The 25,574-nt window shown below is 31.3% G+C and overlaps 1 protein-coding gene across 1 annotated transcript in view; it reads right to left on the bottom strand.

The window, feature by feature from the left end:
- LOC113517310 (nuclear hormone receptor FTZ-F1) overlaps positions 1 to 25,574 on the bottom strand; it is a 138,914-nt gene that overhangs the window by 98,016 nt on the left and 15,324 nt on the right.

Raw genomic sequence — 25,574 nt, 5'->3', positions numbered from 1 at the left:
TGTGGAGGTCGACCTAATAAGACATATTGCTAGCAATGGGGCAAACTCTATTGCTAACAATCCCTTTCCCATATTACGTACTGTAAGTAATGTCGAAAAGTATCTCCCCAGTCTGTCTCCAAAAAGTTACCCTGTCTAGACCAAAAAATCAAAACTAACTCCTTTTTGAAATCGACTGATAAAAAAACATGCATATTCAATTTCCTTTTAAGGTTATAGAAATCCTACGCATGTCTACGCTTTGCTAACTAACTCATCTAGGAATACCTAGTGGACAGGTACCCGGGAGCATCGGCTCAAAAAAAGTATAAAACGCTAACAATGCCTTTCTCCTTTTATAACTATTTTATTAATAATTAATATTTCAGCTCTAGCTTTAACTCTAGCAAACTGTTGCTTGTAACATGAAAAGTTTACCTATACACACACAATTCCGCATTCTAAGTTCAAATATTTTCAAGTTACGAACACTTTTGTCGCTGTAGCGATTGATTTTTTTGCTAACCCAATATATTTTTAATATTATCACAATTAATAAAATATGAGTTCAAACTTTGACTATATTCACGCACATCATAATATCACTTAAAAATAAATTCAAAATTTTAAAACACAACCCCAGTTATCACCTAGACCCATAGACATGGCTATACCAACAACAACCGTTATTATTTCTTGACACGAAATTACAGCATTCCAATGAACATTATAAGATGTGCTAATTGCAGAAATTGATCATAACTAGGGCTTTCATAATCGCTATGATTTCATCGAATCAAAATTGTAAATTACAATACTTGCTCGGCTTATAGGTAGTAATGAATGCATTTAATTATCGGAAATACATAGTTCAATAAATAATAATCAATGGAAATATTCAATACTCTACTTAATTAAAATCCAGCAGCGATCGGCTGCTAAGACGGCAAAGAGCTTAAATCTTATGAGATGAGTTTTAACTTCAAAAGCAGGTAATTTTACGTAGTTCTTTATAGATAAGCAGTAAGAAATCGTGAAAAATTGTCTCCAATAATATATATATATATATATATATATATATATATATATATATATATATATATATATATATATATATATATATATATATATATATATATATATATATATATATATTTTATTTATTATATATACAATGACAAGTGAATAATTCAAATGAAATACAGTACCATAAATACAGATTGAAATATACACATAAAGGTACAAAAGGCGGTCTTATCGCTAGGGCAATCTCTTACAGACAACCTTTAGTTAAAGAAGAACAGATATATATATATATATATATATATGTGTGTGAGTGTGTGTGTGTGTGTGTATGTATATCAATATAGAAAATTAGGGTATCCTTATAATTTCTATATTGATATATTATATAGTCTAATTGTAAATATTTAAGTTACTGTACACCACAATCATACTTTGTCGCGTCAACAACATTCATTTCCTCGGTAATTGTTCCGGTTCCTGCAATACAAGTTTATTAAAACGCAGTGACCGCTGAATATAAATTATTAATAAACCTAGTCGCTACAAAACAAATTATAAAATAATATATATGGGAGAAAAATAATTTAATATTTTATTTCACAAAAGAATTTGTTAAATTAATATTGGACGAATATGAGAATAAACCCTAACAACTGACAAAAAATACATATAATCTATTTAAGATTGGTAAAGGCACCTCGTAATATACACATAAGGTAAGGTACACATTCTTTTTGTCAAATTCCATTCATCTTTATTCAAATAGACTTGTTTATACAAATAAAAATACAATAATTCTATTGTTGATTGAAGAAAACTTCCTCATTTTGGAATCCGTTAAATAGTTTCTCATGAAGTACAAGTGTTTGTAAGTACATCGACATAGTTTTATACGAGACAATTTATGGGAAAGTTCTATGTTCGCAAATTAACAAACACTATTTGAAGTAGACTTTCTCAGCGAATTCTCGAAATGTAGTTTGAACTCACGATAACAATCGCCTGAGATTTATTAGGGTTTATAGTTAATCGAAAAGATTTATACCAGCTTGATATATTCGCCAGATCTTTGTTTATTGTATATATATATATAGTAGAGTCCAAGTCATGAATTCGGTGAGCGAGTAAATCAGAAGATCGTCTGCATAAACGTGGTAGAAAGAACGAAGTTGAATAGTGATCGTGTTAATAAATAACGAAAAAAGTAATGGAGATTAGACGCCATCCTGGGGTACACTAGCAAGCGTGTGATACCATGATGAAAAGGTATCTTCAGTACGAATGCGATGCTGCCGCCCACACAGGTAACTCTGAAATCAATTGATTACGGGCTAAGATATATTAAGAGAGCGTGACCTTCCTAATAAGATATCAAAATCGACTGCAAGCTGTGAGTTATCCATACCATGATGGATATCGTCAGAGATTTTAATGAGTGCAATAGTCGTACTATGATTGGCATGAAAATCTGAATGGAGAGGATTCAAAATATCATTTTTGATGATATACAAAAATTTATTGATGTACAAGTTGCTCCAGAGCTTTGAGCGACTTGTCCTACTTTCCACCTCTCCTACTTTCCATTTCAAAGAAGGAGATTGGGCAAAGGTCATAAAATTTGTTGGACTGGGTTTTTTGGAGAGAACTGTGTGCGTTTTTCCAAACAAAAGGAAATATTCCTGAGGATAAGGAATTATTGAAAATTAGGGTAATAATTGGAAGAGCAAGAATAGATACAACAGCATTAAAAATAATAGCTAGCAAGCTCTTCTCAACACCGCAGTCCACAACTGAAGGAAAGACAAAAGGTAAATGGTCAGGGATTGAAACAGAAGAATTTAGCAGTGTTTATTTAAGTGTTGCTATTGATAACAATGGAAGAGCAGAAGTGCCTATTAAGACCGTTAATACTATGATTCTTACCAATCCCCACTGATTTTAGAAACTTCCAGACTTTGGCTGGGTTGCCATTCTCGACAGATTTATGAAAGTAGCGTCGTTAAGCTTCTCTACACACTTTTATCATAGTGATTTTTTCAGCACGTATATATGCTTGCGATATTTGGTGTCGCTTTAAATTTATATTTGACCTTGTTTTTTTAGTCGAAATGGTTTTAGTTTTTTCTGTCAACCAAGGAGCAGATAGGTGTCTAACACGCACTGGATGGATGGATACATGGCGGTCATTGACTGCAGTGATAAGACTTAAATACTGCTATCTGATCATCAACAGAAATAACGAGGCCGATTTCCAGATCCAATACATCCTATCAATATCTGTGACGCCGCATAAGGATTTTGTGTATATTTTGGTGGACGGGTTTTGTAAAAAAGGAAAATAAGATCGTGATAAGAGAATGCGTCAGCAATACATTGACTATGCTTTGCGACAAAGTGAGGAGAGGATATAAAATCGAGTAAAGAAGGCATTCAGTTAGAGAAAGTGGGAAGCTTGAAACGGCAAAATATAAAAATTGCATGCATTAATTATTGTCCTGAGGATATTTGATCGATAGTCATTTTTAAGTAGACAAGTATTAAACTTTACCATAATAACCGAGTGTTTGTAAGAGGTATAATTACCTCTTACAAACTTTTTAAAAGATTTTCTAAAGGGAGAAAAATAATTAATACTGGAAGGCGGACTATAGTAAACTAGTAAATTTTTGGAATGATAGAGAGGGACTTCAATAAAAAGATATTAAGGATCAAGACTAGTGGAAGAGCAAACTATGTCATAAAGAATATAAAAAAAGATATAGATAGCAACATCACCACCACCCTTGCCAGTATGATCAATGCGAATGAGATTAAACCCAGGTAGATAGTACGAAGGGGGAAGGAAGACATGGCTTTAACCATGTCTCGGATACAAAGACAGCGTGGACATTTTCTACATTGAAGGACATCAGCATGTCAGAAAAATGTGCTGGTATGCTCTGCGCATTAATACGTAAGATATAGAAATTGTTAGGAATATCTAATAATTTAGTGTAAATAATTTCGTCTGTGGGCGTAGAAATATTGCAATGACTATCGTCTGTAGAAGAGAAGATTGTGTGGTCATTATTTTGTAATATAAAATAATAATATAAATTATAATATACTGAAATAGTTATTACAATAAAATAAAATAAAAAAAAACTGAAAATAATAACAAAAAAAAAAAGCAAATGCTGTAAAGTTGCTCTATCTACTCATTAGTGAAATGTTATGTTATCAAAGCTGACTAAAAATTACGCACAATATTTAGTTTAAAAAATAATAATAAAGAAAAAAATCAATGTTACACGATTATAACATAGTCACTCCACTTCACACACATTATAATCATAGATTAAGGTTTAAATATTTTGGGTTCTTAGTTAAGGATAGTGCATGTGGTCCTAACCTTCTACGTTTGACGGTTACCAGCAATAAAGTAATTTAAAGATGTTAGTAACTAGTCTCTCTAATCTGTTAACGAAAAAGTCATTTTAACTTTACAAAGTCATTAATATCTAATTAGCAAGGATACTCGCTTCAGTGAAAGAATGCTATAAAAAATAACGTGACCGACTAGCAATGTTTAACAAATTAGTGATAAGTGTAGTTACATAAAATATTTCTAGTGATCATGACAAAGAGTGTTTAAGTCATTCTCAACAACGACAACGAAAAATATTTATGCTGAAATAATATCCAATCACTTCTTATTCCATTTTGGGCGAGATGCTTCAGTATCAGTGACCTTGGCGGGAGCTTTCCTAACGCTTTTGTGAAGCCAAAATCTATTGACACAAAAGCAAGAACCGGGATGAGTTTTTGAATTTTGTCTATAGTACTTACTGACTTGGTATTTTGAGCCGTATGGGGTGATCACAACCACATAATCATGCCGAGTTCAAAAGTTTTTTATTCCGAACTTTTGACAAGCAGCTGTGAGTACTTCTTATTATGATTTGGTCAAAAATTCAAATATTGTAACACCGGTAACTTTCAATGCAATCTTGACAAATCATATTTTATTTCGTGTGCCAGGGTTCCAGAATTTTTCGTAAAATGGGCTTTGGTTTGTATGTCATTTGCAGAGAATTCAGGAATTTATAGGTGTTCAGCTAAAATTCTGACCACTTCCAAAACTGAGTCATCACCCACGACTACATCACCATCTTTCAAGATCAATGCAAGATTTTGCATCGACTGCGCATTTAAAATGAATCCATCTGATGTGCAAGCTTATTAGCATACTTGATGTTGTAAGTTGCTCACAACCTTAGTTGCAAATGAACGAAAGATGGTAAAGTCCAAAGGCTACTATATAGTACAAAGGCTACATACTACCAAAGAGGAGGATGTGACTGGTGTAGTGCTAATTCTTTGGAGATCCTCTTGGAATGCCACCATCTTTGCGTTAAGAATCTTCATCATTATGTTTATTGATAGTGTGTCCATTATGAGTGAGAAAGAAAAGAGATGATATCACTGCAAGTAGATATTAGCTAATCTATTAACATACTATTAATACAATTAGTGTTATATGAGGTAATAATTTAAATTTGGAGATAAATTTTAACTTCTACTTGTTACGTATCTAACCGCAAAAAAAAAGTATATATGTGATCCTGTATCAATTTTGAAAGAAATATGTTTATCCTTAAATTTTTGTCTTATATCAGTCTCTTTTAATTGAATCAATTGAATATACTCGTACTGTCCTTATTTTAAACAAATTTTCACTTTCACTATTATGTTGTATTAAAACACACTTATTAGTGCAACACTCAGCAGCAAAATAGTTATATTTTTTACACATAACACTTTATTAATCGCAGGACACTTTCCATATGAGTTCTTTAGCTCAGTAGCAATGCTTTATTTCTACTCATTATTTAATTTGTGCCCTGCCCCACTAGCTACATAATCCAGTGGAATTTTTTATATATTTTTATTAAAAGATTGCTTTATATTTGAATTATTTACTATACTTAACGTAGATGGTGGTTTTAATAACTCCACTTTTAGTACAAAGACAATTTTACAGTCATAGCGGTTATTAGATTCGCAGACTGGCTACTTTTAATATTAATTCCCGATAGTATATTAATATTACTCACAGTTTCTTTCAGCACAATATGATGTTTTAATAATAAAAACCACTATAGTTATTTACAATCATTTACCATTGTACCAGAAAATAAATTTTATGAGAAAATGACTAGACCCAGACCAAGATATTCCTAGTCTATTGACAAAGACTAGTGTTGTTAGCTTACGTTAGAAAAAGTAAAAAAATATAAAAAAAATACTTATTTAAAAATTGTAACTTATCTGTAAGTCCAACATAAATAACAAAATATTTTTTTTTAGTTTTTAACAACTTTTTTTAATTTGTAAAGATTATTTATATAATTTGTATATTACGTATTGTGTGTGAATTTAAGGTCCCTTCTGTATTTCATTCCTTTTAGAAGGTAGACACATGATAGACAGGTATTGTTCTGCGGAACCACATCCCTTCGGTTAATAATTATACATAATTGATAGTCAATCAATCAACAATTGTTTCTATGTACACGTACGTATCTTAGTTGAAAAGGTTGTCATGATTTTATACATGTATTAGAGCATGTATTCGAATAATGTTCAGTATGTATATGTAGTGTATATCTATTATGGCAATGTATATCTACTACTAAAAACACGATATGTTTGCTGGAAATACTGCATAAAAATGATAGTATATCGTGTAACGTGCCATATGGTTTAAATGGCAGTGCTGGGATCGATTAGTACATAGTTGTTTCAATATTCATTCCTTTTAATCAAACTTCGATTGGTAATGACTGCATTCATTTAATTTTAGTTTATTTCCAGTAAAAGAGGCAAGCTTGCGCTGCTGATAAAATATCATTCGTTATGAGTCTGCAATTGTAGAATATACCCCTAGCGTTTATTCTCGAGGTGATTTCGTTAGTGCATTGATTTTTTATTAGACTCTATTATAAAATCAATTTCTGCAGTAATTAAATACTTAAATAAAAAAAAAAAAAGATCTTAATCTTTTTTGTATGTTCTATCAATAAAGAATTTAGTTGTACAGTATCGTAAGATAGTGATGATGATTGTCAATGGTCAATTTGCTTAACAAACAATTCGTTATTGATATATGTAGGTGTCCCTTTCTTGGAACAAGACTTCTGTACAATGCAGTTTCGGAAGTGTTTCTACTAACGCTTAGAATACTCAAATCAACTTCTTGCGACTCTAACGATTATTGACATTAATTCTTAAGTTAAATTCAATAACATAACAATTTCAATAGTGTAGACATACACGAGCTAGACTAATCTGATTAATATAAATAGATAAAGCCAAATAGTTGTTATTTGGCTTTATCTATTTGGTGCATTACTCGTATAAAACACGTCGTTTATCGTGATTAAATCTACAAAAGTCAATAGATATGATATGAATAAATATAATGCTGATAGAATGAATCGTAGATGCATAGTTGCCTACCAATTTTGTTAGTATAAAATTCCAGTTAAAATCGATTCGTTACTATTTACGTTACGTGATAAGGTTTTGTAATGTTTAATGTGATAATAAGGTTTCGTAATATTTAATGTGATAACGTTTTAAATTTATATTTGGGACTATGAAAGAGCGATATTTTATAAGTATATAAAACAATAGAAATGGAAGCAATAAATAATACAAGTCACGTCACACAACAGTGGTGTATTAAGAAGGGGACTTATAACAACTTACCTATTATTAGTGGGAGAGTGGTAAATTAACGTCGTTTAATACCTTTAGCTAGAGTTTTGTGTAACTTACATAGTTAGTAGGTAGGTCAAAGTACATTTTATCGGAAATAAAATAAATAAACACGACTTGCTTACTAAAAAAAATATTTAATAAAAATTATAGCCGTTGTCATTCGAGATCCTATACATCGAAATCTGTTTTGGTATTTAGAAGCTATGGTAAAACAAACGCAGAAAACATTACACTTCTATTTTTAGAAGTCGTGTAACATACGGCAAAGAGTACTTTGCAGACTTTTGTTTGAAGGGAACGGCATATAAAATTTCTACCATAAAATGCATCTTAGCTATCCGCAGTTGTAAAACATGTGGGTTCTTACAGATGGTTTGTCCTCGTTGTATCATCAATTGATCATATGATGTACACTTGACCATCCGCTTTTTGCCAGCTCTTTCGTAAACGTGAATTTCAGAAGTTGGATAATTAATTAAATAGACTACTGATATATGAATGGACACTGATGGCGTATCAAGAACATACACCAGATTTTAAGTTAGACTTCAGAAACGTAACGGTAAATCTCATTTAATTTGGGGTTGTAGTTTTTGCGTGATACAAGACAGACAGAGAAAATTTCTTATTGGTGTTATTATGACGCTAATAATATTTTTCTTAAATATCTTCCATGTATATATATCATCTAGTTACCATATTATTATATTAATAAGATTTCGTTTAATAAAATTAAATCCTTTTTTGAAGTAAATATCTATGCAAATACACATTGATTTGCGTCTATGTGGATAAAATATACATTATGTATTCGAATTTTAATATTGAGTGACCATCCATCCAACCATACTTTTAAAAATCTTATCCTATCATCATCGTCGTCATCATATCATCACATGCCATAATTGCTCAATGTATTACATATCTTAATGTTTTATTATAATGCCTTCCCTTTTTATTACATGTTGTAGTATCCGAATGCGTCCTCTCAATTATTATAATTTGTATTCATGATTTACTATCGATGAATTATATTTCGTAATCGTAATGTAATAGTAATGTACTCGTAATAGCGAATAGAAAAACGAGCGAGAGAGAGAGAGAGAGATACGTTTTGAAAAGGCTCACAGCGTGGCTCGATACGAACGAGCGGTTAAGTAGGGTAAGGTCGCGCCATTGTGCTCAGCTTGAATATTATAGTGACGTTGCAAAGATAAACTGAAGTTATTACACTGAGTGCAATAAGAGCACGTATCTAAAAGGATCATAATAGACTACGAGTGATAATAAGCTTAATATTTACTCTTCAATCAAAAAATCAATAGGGTCTAGTTAATAATAACTTGCATTAGAACAATGTAATTAGTATTTGGCTGATACCATAAATCTATAGAAAAGAGTAGATTAAAATTGATATATTGTGAATGGTACAATACCCGTGTGGTTCCGGCATAGAATGGTTCATCCACGGGATAGGAAGACTATCCGTGGATATTGTAAGAGGCGTCTAAAGGAACTTATTTTTCGAGGGATGGGCAGCAGCGTCCCTCTTAAAACAACTCCAAAGGACAACAGACAACTACAGGCAGAACCCTCCTTATGGATGAGGTCTACGTCCAGCAGCTGGTAGTAAATAACTGATATAAAAATAAAAATAAAAAACAGAATATAATTGCTTACGTTAAGATTTTTTATATTCAGTTGAATATAATTTTTGTGACATGGGTGTCAAAAAAATTAGGTAGGCCTTATACCTCTATTATTAGTAATGCGGTGCTGAATATTGCTTTGATAAAAGTTTACTTTCAAGACCATCTATGCGCTACTGGTTTTCCCTGGCGATACAACGTTGCGCTATTGGTTTACCATTACATTTTCATCCATAAAAAAATACTATGAACACATACAATGAATGTGTACAGCGGCCAAATTGGCGAACGCATTGCTCAATAAATACAAGGTTACAAAAAATAATTACACACTTGCTCACACGTACTGCGACCCCGAAAATGAAGTAAACTGTGTATGTAATTCACTGCGATGCAATACGAGTGAGGCGTACTCTATTTTAACCGACGTTACAAAAGGAGGTTCTAGATTAATTATGTTAAGATTAAAGATTTTTTTGTAACACAATTCATATTGTTGTAAATAGTGTCTATATACTATACATATTACCTATGTAATATGGAAATAATAATAAACCGTATAGAGGAGGAGTGTATAAAATAAAAAATAAATATATTTTAAATAATTTATTGTATATAATACATTTTATTTTTATTGTATTTTATGCACTTAAGAAACTTTTAATAATAAAATTTATATACAGTCACTCTACTTGAGTTCTGACCTAGATAAACAAAAAACTTACAAGTTAACTCTTATACTAATAGTCCATTGGGAATTTGATAAAATGTGTTCTTAGTGAAATTTCACACAGCCACTTACAGTTCTATTGCTAGTAATACACATATGTACTCTGTCTAGTCGACCTCTACGCGGTTCCCCCTGGTAAGCCATTGTGGTTAATTCTTGTGGAATTCTTCACAATGGACCAACTGACTTGCCTTCATCCTCACCATCATCTATCATCACTAGTGTCCTGCCAGCGCATACTGATGGCACAGGCGAGGTTACCATTCCATTCCACTTCATTTTCACCATTTAAAAAAAAACGGCTACGGAGTTGTTTTCAGTCGTTCCATATAATTTTCCGCGAGTTTAATGTCCAAGTGAAGCTGGACGCTACAAGGCCACAGAAGTTCGATTAACGAAGACACGTAATAAAGGATAACAAATGTTTTCTTTTCCGCGTTTTATTTTATCTACTGTTAGCCAAATCACTCTCCGATATGGGTTATTGTGAAGGACAATCCTAAAGAAAGCTTGTACAAAGAATGCATAAAATAAACACATTGCTATTCAATGCTAATGTAATTATTGTTCTTTAACGGTAATCACAATAATACTAATAAATTGACAACCTTTTGTGAGGTTCCTGGGACACAGTCAGGCTCTCAAGCAGCTGAAAGTTAAAAATAAACATGCCCGTAATAAGTATCGTTACAATAAAAATTGTGATAAATAAAAAAAATTTTGTAGTTGTTTCTAATTAAAATTTCAAGAAGTAGACTTCTTGGTATTGATTTTTTCATAGCAACCGATAATTCTGAACCAGAATAACTAGGAAAAGTGGACGACAATTGGATATGCTTATAATCATGGTGAGAAATAGTATAAGCAGACAAGTCCTCAATGCTGTCAAGATGTCAAACGTGTAAAATTTGTGAAAGTATATGTACTTGTAGTATAAATTGTTAAATGGCACGAAAAAATGTTGTAAAGCAATACTGTCAAGAATTGCAGCGACGGACAAGCTCGCTATCAAAAGATCAATATTTGCTCTAGCTTAGGCTAGATTTATTTTAGTACTCCTTTCACGACAACGTTTACACATTGCGCAATGAACCGTTTCAAGTTGCAAGAGCTTACACTGGAAATTTTGCACCGTACTTATTATATACTTATGATATCCTTCTTCTTCATTCAACTTACTCGATATACTTTATTCTTACTAATTGGGAAGGAAAAGAAGTTTTTGTAATGGGAATTATTAACTCCATTTATAGCAATATATTCTATCATCATTGACTTACACGCGGTTCTCCCTTAAAATCATCGTTATTGATTTATTGTTGAAATCATCACGATGGGCGAACTGACCTACTTCATTCTCAGTTGAGAATGACTCGACTATCATCCTTCACTAGTACCCAGGTAGTGTAACCGATATCACAGAGAAGATTACCATTCCATTACGAATGATACTTAAAAAAACAACTCCTGGTAATTAGTAGTTTTCTTTTTCTGAATTTAGATAACGTTTAATAAAAGGACAACGTACATGTTCGGCTGCGAGAAAGATCATTAAATAATTAATAGAATATATATAAAAAAAGAAAAGAATTAGTATTAATTTTCAACAATGGCCAAAATTTTCTATTTATAAAATTGTTCGTTTATTATTATCCTATGCAAAATGAAATTTTCATTGAGGAGAACATAGGTACTAGATTGCATATTTCCGTTACATAAACTAATAAATAAATGATAAATCGAATGAACGCCATCCAAACCCAAATTAAGCAGAGCTTGTACTATGGGTACAAGACAACTGACAGATATAAATATTTAAAAAAAATTTAAGGTGCATACATATTTTACATAAAAAAAAACATACAAAGATCAATACAAACATACATAATCATGAATACAAATGTTTGTATTATGCGGGATAGAACCCGTGACCATCAGATAGTGAGACAGTGGGGTCGATTCTGCGGCGCCATATTCTACGCCTCTACACCACCAACATCGTCATAGAAATTGATTAATAATTAGTAGTCGGATCTATTTTTAGGGTTCCGCACCAAAAAGGCACAAAGGAACCCTCATGGTGCGAATTTATCTGTCCATTTGTTACCGCGCTATATTTCTGTAAGTAATGCTATCCACGTAAGATTTGGAATCTTAGATTATAAAATATATAGATTAGCAATGCACGAAACAGAAAATATGTATAATCTGTATGTCAGAGCAAATTAAAAAATATTATTAATTATTATTTTAGATTATTAATTTAGATAATAATTTGCACAACATAGGCCCGAAGCTGTTTTGGCAGGAATATGAACAATAGAATTTCTAATTATTTTTACGCATTGAAGTGGAATTAGTTTTCAGTGAATGTAGTTAGTTAGAATTAAATGTGCTTTACCTGAATGTAATATAAATAACAGAGAAAACCCTTATAATTTCATGTTTTACTTGTAAATGTTCTTGAAATATTTTACTTATTTAAGTACAATATTTAAAACCATAACAAATATTTTGTATATGAATTGACACAGAAAATTATCACATTTAAACTAATTAAAACTTTGAAGGCTCAAATATTCAAATTAAACTAATAACAAATACGTGAATATCTACAAATTTTAACTTCAGTTCCCTAGAGATTACCAATAAGTGTCAATGACTTTACACGTGCTGATTTACCTTTATCAACAAATTGCTAAAAGCAACAGGACGCTACATATTCAGCTATAATAATTATATGTAAATTTATTATATAAATTAAAACAAATAAATAAAAATAATTTTTGAATGATCACAGACGTATAAAAAAAATTATATCATGGTTAATGAATTCGTTAATGGAGTGTGGTAACCATCACCTGTAAATTTGAACAATACTATGGACATAACAGAGTGTACTATATTGCCCGTGATATCCTTCATGCGTTGCCGTTCTTGAAGACTAAGCTGTTATGCCTGTATCCTGTAATTTCACCGCTACATCACATAAATTCCCCCTTCAAACCAAAACAGAATCATGCAAATTCGACTGTTTCATGACAGAAATACAAATGGCGCATAAGATTCTAAGTAGAAAACTTTTGTACAATATCTCGCTCTGGTCATATAGAAATAATAATACATGGAAGTAGAACTCACCTACAGAACCTCAGACTTAGGAATGACAATGTATTCGTATATTGTTCATGGTGATATCAGTTATTTTGGTTTATTGTAAATTGAGACCTGTTCCTATTTTTAAAGTTGGTTAAAATGCACTATTATATGTATAATATTATATATTGTATAAAGTCCACGAAGTTATTTGGTTTCTAAAAATATAACTATTTTATAACATTATTTCTATTGCAAACCATGCGAGCCAAATAATGTGTAAAACTATTCCAAACATAAACTTAGTATACCATACTACGCACTAATAGACTAGCAATGCAATCACAAAAACGAGACGAAAATGTTATTACACTTGTGTTCGTGAAATGTAAATATGAAGATCAGTGCTGCACCATGCATATTCTATCGTTAGATGATTAATTGCTTCTGTATACGATAGTAAATCGAAACGTTCAATTTTATTTAATAATTAGTTATTTTAAAAGTTAATATTATAAAAATAAATAAGTTTCATAAAATATATGATTTTGTGTAAATAGAGCTATTTAAGAAATGTATTTTTATTTAGAAATTAGAAATTTGATAGATACTAGATAGAATTGTTAATAATTTACACGTCGCTATTAAGATTTTCTTGTATTTTATAACTTGTTCTGAAAGAAAATTTATTAAAGTTTTCCATCATTTCTACTGAAGTGGTTTATTCTACACCATTAGTACTCGTAGCAGATTTTTGAATCACGATATACACTCCCAAGAAAATAGTGAGTAGTAGAAGCTCACTCCGGAAAAATATAAGTCACGTGAAAGATCTCGCTATTACAAGAGTAAAAGTAGGAGACGACGAACTTTGGTCTTTTCCCTGTTGTTCTTATTTTACTGCAAAACAAATTACTTTTCTACTCAAAATAACATAAATTTCATTTTTATGCTTGGCGATCTTGGTGGTCTAGCGATATAATACACTGCCTAATGTTTCAATGACCGAGAATCGAGAGTTCAATTCCCGTGCCATACAAAAACACATATCGAGTATCCAGGGATCAAATACGTTTTAGAGTATTACATAATTGAGGATTATTATTTCAACTTTTATTGAATAAAGAATATCCTTTAAATTGTAATTTAATATAGAAAATCAATTGTCAATTATGAATAGCGTTTTTACAAAACCATGACAATTTCTGCATCAAAACTGAATAAAATTGCATCGCTATGGAAAAACATCTTCATTTGATATGAGAATTGATTCCAGGCAACATACGACGGCTATCGGTCCTGGCACAGCACAGAGCATCATAAGTTGCTTCTGAACATTGAATAAATATTATACCTAAAAGAAAAACTCTTTTAATGTACCAACAAATATGTAAGAGTTGTCACAAAAAAACTTAGTTTCATATCATTATTTCTCGATATCTCATATCATATTTAAATTTGTTACATTAGTAACCTCAAATTAGAAGAAAACAACATCTATATTAGAAAAATGAATTGTGAAAAATGAATTAAAAAAATGAAATGCTTATGTAATCCACGGAGAATATTTCTTTTCAAAATAAAAAAAAATATATTCGAAATCAATAATCTTAAATTGGTCGAAAACAGGATATAAAGAAAAATTAAACTATATCGACATCCGCCATTTGCTTTTTTTAAAACCACCGCCATCTGTTTTTTCTGTACCGATTTTGATTTTTTTTTAAATCTAATCTTAGGAAGTTAGATTTAGATTGGTTGATCAAATTCGCTAATTTAAACCTAACCATCTAATTCATAAAAACGTCAAACGTTAATGCCTATTTTCGTTATTGAATTTTTTTTTTGTTTTTTTTTTATATTTATGCTGCTTAGAATGGCAAAAAAAACTGATGACTCACATGATGAAAAGTGGTAACCGTCGTCTACAGACTTGAGCAGTACCATAGACAAAACAATACCATGGACAAATTAGGTAAGACATTTAAAATAAATTTATTTCTTTAATAAGTTGATTTCGAATACTTTTCCTAACAATATATACCTTAAATATATCAAACTTTAATTGTAGACAGCTTTTTTTGCTCTTCTGTAAAATACTTTTTTGACTTACATAATGTTAAAACTTCACTGACGATATGGGTTTCCCATGGGATTGTATGTGTATCCAATTTTCTATCTGGGTGCAGCATCTGCCTCTGTATAGACGGTGTATGCTTGGATACTTTGCCCGTTAAGAATGAAGTACCGCAAGGCTCTGTACTATCATCCACACTGCAGAATAAACTGCATATTAATAACATGCTGCAAGTTAACAGCGCTCACTTTTACGCAGATGACAGTACACATGACTCCTGTTATAAAGATTGTAAAATACTAATATCCCACATATTGTAACGGAAGAGTAGAAGACAGTTTCAAGTTGGTGTTTGATGTTGAAGCATTCCTGGAGCTGGTCTCACAGTAAGGGAAATGTAATTTGGTGTCCTTTAACCCTTCAAAGAAGCAAGACTGCATTTAATGCAAAGTTAAGACCGTTTGTTGTGGCACCTAAGTTACTCTTTATAAAAGCTTTAACAGCATCAGGATCCTTGAACTCAATATTTCGAGTGACGTTCAATTCAGAGGTCATTTGGAAGAATAACAGAAATTGACGTCTAAGAAACTTAGAGTACTGAATAAGGCGAAAGAGTATTTTACTCCTATTTTATAAAGCCCAAATTCGCTCACATACGGAGTATTGCTCACATATTTGGACAGGAGCGCCCGAATATCAACTCCTTCCACTTGACTCCATAACCCCATAACCTCCACAACAGTTCCAGCGGTTCGAGTGGATGACGATCCTATATTAACGGACGGTTAAAATTCTATGAGTGGGTTGATGCTGCCTTTGTACAAACGATGGAAAATAGATAAATTTTCCATCGTTTGTACAAAGGCATATATTCCAAGGACATATATGACCTTGATCATGCCTTCTACACCCTTTTACCACCGTACCTCTCACCATAAAGTTGGGGTTCACCCGCATTTCTTGGGTACGTGGTATACTGCTTTTATCTGTGCACCCCATTCATATAGACCTCATGCATCTAGGTTATGGAATGAGCGTCCGTTTTCTGTTTTCCACTTGAAATATAGTATGGAAAATATGGGATTTCAAAAAAAGAGCCTACAGACATTTAAAAGGCGTGCGTGTAGCATATGTTTATGGGCGGTGGTAGCCACTTGCCATCAGCTGAACCGTCTGCTTGTTTGCCTCCCTAATAATAAAAAAATATTCAAAATTCACTAAACTCTTTGTAACTGAACACTGCAGATTGATTTGCATTACAAAAATTAACTTATGTTTCACAAAGTCATATTTATGCAGATAATCGTATTATTATATATTAATATTAACACTTATATAATCATTATTTTGATGTAAATGTTAAAAACTAAATGCCATTAGGTCTTTATACTTAGGGAGACTGAAGTCTACACAATTTTGAGTTTATTTTATCACCGCAATATCTGCGATATGATGCAACCTCTGTATAAAATTTTAAGTTTGTAGGCTTGATACCTAAACAGGTACGGAGATTACATGATTTCAATATATGTCATCAGAAAAGGAGTATAATCAAACTATTGAAATTAATGAACATACTATTTTACAATCACAATATTATGACAGCTTTAGATAATATTGTGTTAATTTTATCTCCATCATTTTCGGTTACCTTGATATGTAAAGCCGTCCACGCAAATATTGTGAATAAATTCAGCGGGTGCATATGGAATATACGCCTGACCACACAGCACACAACGCTTACCAAGTAGACGATTATCCGTATTAAATGGCGGTCACATATAAGAAGTAAGTATGCTACACCGTCTTTGCTCTGTACATGAGACTCTCTGGGAAGGTATCAACGGCAATGTATATTAAATGCAGAATACAATCGTATAGCTGATCTTGTTATGACACTGACATCGTAGTTGTTCTCCTCGACCTAGTCTGCTGCTGAGCCATCTAAGGAGAGCTATCGAGAGCAGGGCCACCGAGCTCGACCACTTAAGGGGACATTGTTGGCTGCGATTTTATTTTGAATATTTTTTGTCATAACTTGTAAACAAGAAATTTATATTATAATTTATATTTATATTATTTCTAAAACTTACACATAAGATATTAAAATTTAAGTTTCTGCAATTTTTTTACACATAAGTTATCTACTTCAGAAACTGTTATGAGAAATTATGCACGAAGTTGCGGGTAAGTAGTAAGTAAAGGTAAGTAAATTATAAAATATTATAGTTGATTCGCTGTGTGGTTCTGGCATAGAAGGAGCCATTCTTTTTTTTCCAGTAAGTGTCGTAGGAAGCGACTAAGTGAACTTAATGGTAGGGGCATGCGCAGCAGCGTTCCTTTTAAGACATTACCAAAAGCCTAACTGCGGTTGTCAATTCGCCTGCCAAGTGTAACAGCTACTGCCAAAACCATCCATATAGGGGAAGCATTTGTTCCGCAGTGGACAGCTATCAGCTGATATGGTTATAATGTATCATTCCCTATGCCGATTCACCAAACGTTGTTTTGCTCTCTACCGAATCAATATTTTTTCCTCTCCTATTAGAGGAAATACACATGTACTTATAACAAGTACATTTTTCTCCACAAAAGAAAAAAAACACTAACTTCAATAGTAAAAAAATCCAGTTATATTAATTTAAAAAACAAACAACTGAATCGATTTTGCTGAATTTTTTTGGAGCCAATCTGAAAGAAAATTATTTACAATTTAAAGAAAGAATTTTCTAAATTGGTTTCTGCTATTTTACGTAATTATAAGGCAAAATTTCATGACAGATTAATGACAACAAGTAATAATATTGTAAAGACTGTATTTCTCACAGCATACCTGACGACAAGAGATTTTATAACGAAATAATTTAAATTGGTATTTTATAATTGATGTATATTTTAAAAATAATAATAACAATTTATTTAATTAATAATATAAAAATGTTAACTATGGGTATATACCTGAAAATAAAGAGATTTATTATTATTATTATTATTATATAACCGAATTAATAACCGCTCCTTTTTTTAAAATCGGATAAACTATTCATAACAGACCAGTTTTGAAGAATAGAGTTAACAAACACCGTGACACGAGATTTTTAGATATTGAGTCTAGATATTCCGCAATGAACGTGACATTGTCCGTGTATTTAATTACGTCTATTCAATGACCCATAATAGATGTGGCGTTGTTTGATCCAGCGGCTTTGTTTATTATTGAGGTGGATTGTACTTTCATTTCCTCTGTTATATTTTGTTGTTCCTAAATAGATCAATGACATCTCAATATTTCGCATTACAGTATTGTTACTTGTGATAAATGCTTTTGTCATGAATAATATCAAAGACAATGCATCACATAGCTCGAAGAACCGACAACCGAAAGGTTGTTGAGTGGTGACCCCGTACAGGCAAGCGTATGTGAAACGACCCTTCACAAGATGGAGCGGCGACTTCATATGCATTGCAGAGAGTCAATGCTGGTGGCTTGGGATTATTCCTTTTGGCAGTTTATGAGAGAGGCCTATGTGTAGTAGTGGACATTAAGTTTATTTTAGTAAATTACGAAATAGTAATCTGTTAAAATATTAAAAATAGGGCAATTAGGGCTTAGAGTTACAAGGGACTTGGCATTCGTTGTATATGTTAGCATTGGACCATTTTATTTATTGCTGACTTTTTGCTTGCTCGTTCATACGCCTTGATTTTAGTAGTAGGGAAATCAAAAATATAGACCACTTCTTGATGACGTATCAAGATGAAACGTTTAGTTGAATTTAGATGAAATTTTAGTTAGACCTTTAGAAACACAACTATGAATACTGCATCCAATGTGATGCAGTAGTTTAGTTACCGACAAATTATTTTAACATCTATTGGTTTCATTAAGACCCCTCGTATTCTTCTTAATTATTTCCATGCACAAATGGCATCAAGTTACGATTTTATTATTATAGTAAGATAAATAGTACCTATACATTATTTTATTTTTATTCGCAAATTTATTTATTTATACTCTGTTACTAATAATATAATTTTATAATTTATCATATTAATATTATTTATATATATATATATATATATATATATATATATATATATATATATATATATATATATAATGCTTTATATACAAACCCTATAGATACTTTCTCCTTCCGGATTTTCAAGGTTGACTGGAAGAAATCACTAATAATAAGTCCACCTGTGTACATTTTTGTTATTTAATATATATATTAAAAGTGAATATACAAAAGCATATAAATAAATGAATAATACATTGTTACCTATACTATCTGTAATACTCTCTAATCTCTAACAATAATAATCTCCGTCGTGCTATCTGACATCATACGTCCATGATTATGAATCAGTGACGCAATGTAATGTAGTAATATTAAAAAAATGTGTGGAATGACAGAAATAAGGTTTAATGAGTTTATTCCCAACATTTATTTTACGAACAGACGTATCTCTCCCGTTACACGATTCGAGCATTGATATATTGAAGTCGTTAACGTTAATTAATATATTTTTTTAATTTTATCTTCGTATATAGTCGTAATTACTTTGAAAGATTTATTTTACAAAATGCAAACTCATCAATAGTTTATTGGTTATAAACATACGAATAAACATAACCTGTATCATTGGTTGCGACACTCCGAATCGAATTAATTACCGCAACCGGGCATAGTATTAAAAAACCGTTTGCGCAAGAGTAGATCCGCACCTTGACACAGATAGCGCTCAAACTGTCGTTTGAATACACAAAAACCGGACGCTGCCTCCACTGTTTTAAACTTCGTATTATTACTTGTTCTCATACACCTTGGGATATATGTTGTGATGTGACAAGTGTGACTTCACAACTCACAAAACTGACAACATACAGATACACAGACCATTACTATATATACCAGTAAGTTGATATTTCTTAAAAAATACCAATAATAATATTCTTAATAATTGATAGAATCCGCATATACTTGCGAAATTAATTTAAAAGGACTAATTGCCTATCAATTCTATTTTATCTAAATGAAGACGATCATTTCTATTTTGGCTAAAATTTCAATAAAAATAAAAGCTCCGATAAGCGATACATTAACACTTTTCACAGGTAATCCGTTGTGTACCTATTTAAAAAACTGCGCTAGCATTACAAGAAGTATTAACAATATAAAACTGGGGATATTAGGAATTGCTGATATGTTATTTCATTACGTAATACATCAATCAAATATTACAAATTGACGTACTTTTAATAATAAAGCATGCAATTTTCGAGGTAATGAAAGAACAAATATTTGTATAGAGATATTTAAGTTGTATACTTAGTGGTTATAAAATAACTTGTCGAGCTTCACACAAAATATATGCTTTAGCAATCTAAAGAAAAACGTCTCTCACATGTCTGCCCGTTTGTCATGGACATTTATATCAGAAAGCGTTCGACATTAAACTTGAAAATTGTTAGTTACATAACATATGGACCCACGTTTAAATAAACATAATTTCTCAAAAACAATGAGCTATAATTTACAGAAAATCAGTATGTAAAAAAGAAATATAATAATTCACATAAATGACACAGATGGGAGTGAGCTATAATATACTCGATAGCTCATGCATATTTTTTCAGTAAACATTTTGAAGTTTGTCTTCTTCCGTCTATGTTTAATTTACAAATATCCGAAAGAAGTAAAATTATTAAAATAAAATTAAGAAGTACGATATTAACCCCCATTTTACTAAAAAAAATTATAGCTAAAATCTATTCTCGAAACCGAATAAAATTTTGCACGTCCTACATAATCTTGAAAAAAATCTAAAATAGAGATAATTTTTAATCTTCTTATTTTATTTATTTATTTATTACATCCACTGGGTGAGCCTTACAATCTTCCAATATACTCTTATATGTACTCTACATGTGTAATTTTTATAATTTGTATAATTTTTTTGCTTAGTTTAGCAAAAAATGCAACTCATCGTAGAAACTCTCAATCTGGTTTGCAAATGCAAATACGCAAATGACCCTTTTATTTTTATATTAGTGGGAATAAACCAATTTAATAATTTCTTTACAGTGAGTAAAGACGAATATAGAACGCACGATAATTTTAGCATCAGCGATTTTTAAGCAATTCCAAAAAGGTTCTAATTTTTGTTTCATATGAACAAAATTTATTTAGTAAAATAAAATCTTGAATAGTTAAATGCTGTGTGGATTCAGCATTGAATTTTAGTGATTTTACTACATTCGGTTGCTTGGTCGGTTTTAGCGACTGCATCAATGTTGAATCGTTTTGGCAACTCGCTATTTTGATCATGGTATTCAAAGCCCGTATTTTCGCATATATCAAGCTTGCAAAGAGCAATATGATCGCTGGAACTGAAGTGTGTATGCGCAGACTGAACCGTTCTAGGGCAGCTTCGAGCAATTAAAATACAACCATCAAAATTGAATTCAAATTCATTAATCGAAATTGAATTCAAGATTAAACCGACTAGAGTAGTAAGTAGCATGTAAGCTCAGTACAACTGTGCATCAATAACTATAACAAAATAGACGTCGGTAGTTTTGGACTGTATCCCCTCGAGAAATTGTTCGATAATTCTAGAAGGGAATCCAGCAACATCTCCAATTTTAGTTTGTTTATTAGTACAACAACATTAGTGTTGTTTGATTTAAAAATTATTGATATTATACCTAAATAGATATTATTGAAAAAATGATTTTTAACGGCAATATTAAATATTTTATTCAGGAATAACAATACGTACAATACGTAATACAGCATACTCTGTTATGTCCATAGTACTCATGTCTATAGGCGACGATTACCACTTTCCATCAGGTGGGCCGTCAGCTTGCTTCCCATTCTAAACTGTATAAAAAAAAGGCTAAGGCGATCTTGGGTAAGCTAATATACAGCGAAAGCTTTGCCCAGGGATATAATTAAATAAAAACGACAGTGTACATCATTGTCAATCATTTTCATATTAAGTAATATTTACTAATTTAGTAAGCTAAGTTAGTAATACTAAACAAAGCACTTGTTACTTTCACACATTGTTGAAAACAATCGACTTGGCAGAATTGATACCTGACATGTCCACATGTCAATACACATTATACAAGCGACCTAAATACATAATGCATAGGCAGTTAAGTATACGTTTGTCGAAGAGCGGGTATCAATGCCGTAAGGGCTTATTTAATCAAAGAACTGTAATATTTTTAAACCGTTTCTATTAAACTTGACCGAATTATGTCACCTTATGTAACCTAAACGAATAACATTTACATTTCCGATATTTGTTTATGTAAAATCAGTACAGTGAACCTATGGAAAAGTAGTTTTACGTTTGTTTTACAATGTACTATATTAATTTAGAAAAAAAAAATATATTAAAGTATAATTCCGATTAATTCCTGTATCCGGCTATAACAATGTAATGTTAAATTGCTACCTATGTCATTATATAATAGAAATGATATGTTGTTAAAATGTAGAAATTCAAATTAGCGCACGTTATACTTGTAATTGAATAAGTATGCTACATTATAAAATCAGGCGTCTAGGGGAATGCAAGTATTACGCGTAACTTAAGTTAATTAAGAAAATATAATAAAAAATATATTCTATTTACATTACCAAGCAATATCGATTAAGTGATATTTTTGTCTATTTGTCCGCATGGTAAATATTGAAATATAAACGTTCGAATAAAAATAAAAAAAAAAAACGAAATTGTTACATCAATTCTCATGCAATTTAAAAAGATGAGATTCGATAAGTTATAATTATTTTGTTGAGTAACTTTACAAACTTTATATATTGGTATTTTAATCTCATACAACAACTTTGATGGATACCTCTGAAGGTAATGGAAATATTCCACTTATAAAAGTCGACAACACTTGAAGGCAGTATTTGACAACCTTCTCAAATCCACGGCTGTTGAATAACTTAATTGTAGTTGCAGACAAAACACGTACGTACATAGAGTGAACACGTGTGAGTTGCGTAAAATGGCAATCGTCGATGGCCCGCATCGGCGATTTACTCGTTATCTTTGGATGGTTCACAGATGCCAGATGTGCTAACACTCTAGTACCTAGTTTTTTTTCTGATGACTGAAATGTAATGGTAACCCTGCCTTCGCTATTAGTATACGATGGGAAGGTACCAGTGAGAGAAAATAGATGGGGATGAAAGCAGCGGGTCTACCATGAAATGAAATTCCGAAATTTCGGACTGAATTTCATGTTTTTGTTTATACCAAAATTGGATCAATAAAGGGAGTTTAACATTTCGTTAGTTATACATCCTATCATAAAAGTCTAAAGGAACAATATTTTAACATTTTTAATATTTCTAAACGGCATGTATTATGTAATTTTAACATCAAATTACTGTTTCGTTTGGCTCCGAAATTTCGGAAAACATTTCATGGTAGGCCCTCAGATTAGTTGGCCCATCGTGACGAATACATCAAGATTAACCACGATGATTTCCAAGAGGAACAATGTTCTCAGTGTACCCCGTCAGTCGATCTGATCAACCTGACAGAGTATATTGCTAGCAATGGTGCTACTAATCCCCATTACTAACGATCTCTTCTTTCCCTCCTCTAATACCTAGTTGTTGTATGGCTGATTTTTATAAAACAAATCGTCGAATTCGCCATTTATAGAAATACCACAGTCAACTTACATGGCGCTTCCAGCTCAGATTATAAACTTAAACTTTTAGGAAAAATATTTAGAGTATGCTAATGATTTCGATTTTACTTTGTATATTAACATTATAAATTATATAAAAAAATATAAATCAAATATTTAACACGAAGACCTTGATTACGTAATAACTGAATAACTTTAAAATTGGTCGGCATCATTCAAGGATGAGAATACGAATGGTTTCAATGATTTAGTCGCTATGGTACTATTGCAGTTATACTATGGAAATCGAGCCACAGTTGGTAACTTTATACGCCTCGAATGGCAATTTTAGTATTGCATTTTCCAACTTTTAAAATCTTAAAGACATCTTACTTTACATATGGTAAATGTAAAGTTGCAGAATAAATTCGTGGAGACTTATAAATATCAACATCTTTTTTATAACTTATATACAAACATGAAAGAATGCATTCCCATTGCATCACATTTAAGATTTATTTTTATTAAATGATAACTTGTTTGTACTTATTATAGATATTCAGTTAAAAACTAATTTACTATTAGTCTGAAAACAATTCAACATTAATTAAGGTTTACCTGACGTATTATTATTAATTTATTTTAATTAGCAACATCGCTAATGGGATGCTATTTCAGTAATTGCATATGTACTTACTGAATTTGGGGTTAATATTGTGCACATTCATAAATTATGCTTATGTAAATTAACCTTTATGAATATGATTGTGCAGTTTTTATACACAAAATACATATTTTGTTTATGTAAAATACACTAACACTTATGTTACTAATAATTTAAAATAATGATTGAATAAATTATGAATGATGTATCTTATTAAATAGGTCATCGGACAATGAACAATAAGCTTGTAGACTCCTACAATACCAGCAACCCAGAAAATTGAGAATTATTACTTTGGCACGAACGTATGAGCGCCAAAAGCAATATAGTTTTTCTAATACTATATTTTCACAAAATATAAAAACTTTACAAAATAGAAATAAAGTATATTAAGAATGTGAGCTGATCGTCGGTGTTCATTCCACTCCCTGATGAAACCTATCAATTTTCTATTACAAAGAAAAATATATTTATTTATTTTGGTTAAAGAATAGATTTTGTAGCCTCGCTTCCCGGTTTTAAGGTTTAAGGTATTTTATACCAACAGGGTAGTGTACGATGATTCGTAGCTCTAGTTTGAAATATATGCAGACAACAACTATTTTTCAAACGCAAAATATATAAATCTGTAATCATTGTCATAAACAACAACAACAACTGGAGTCTCATAACATTTTTTATAGATATCACAATGTTCCTATATAATAATAATTTATTATCAACAACAATATTATAGACTCATGGTCTGGTTCACATTTGTTTACTTCAAAATAAATACTATTGTAGGAAGTACCCAATATCTACGGTCTGTTCGAACTCCAATTTAAACTTCCTGAATAGATATCATCGATAAGTATGGCGCTAGTCAAATGCTCTATCGCTGCCGTAATAGATTAAGACTATCATATATTGGG

The sequence above is a fragment of the Galleria mellonella genome, unplaced genomic scaffold, assembly GCF_026898425.1.
Source record: "Galleria mellonella isolate WM207_F2 unplaced genomic scaffold, CSIRO_AGI_GalMel_v1 utg33, whole genome shotgun sequence".
Taxonomy (NCBI): domain Eukaryota; kingdom Metazoa; phylum Arthropoda; class Insecta; order Lepidoptera; family Pyralidae; genus Galleria; species Galleria mellonella.
This window is presented reverse-complemented; position numbering and strand designations above follow the sequence as displayed.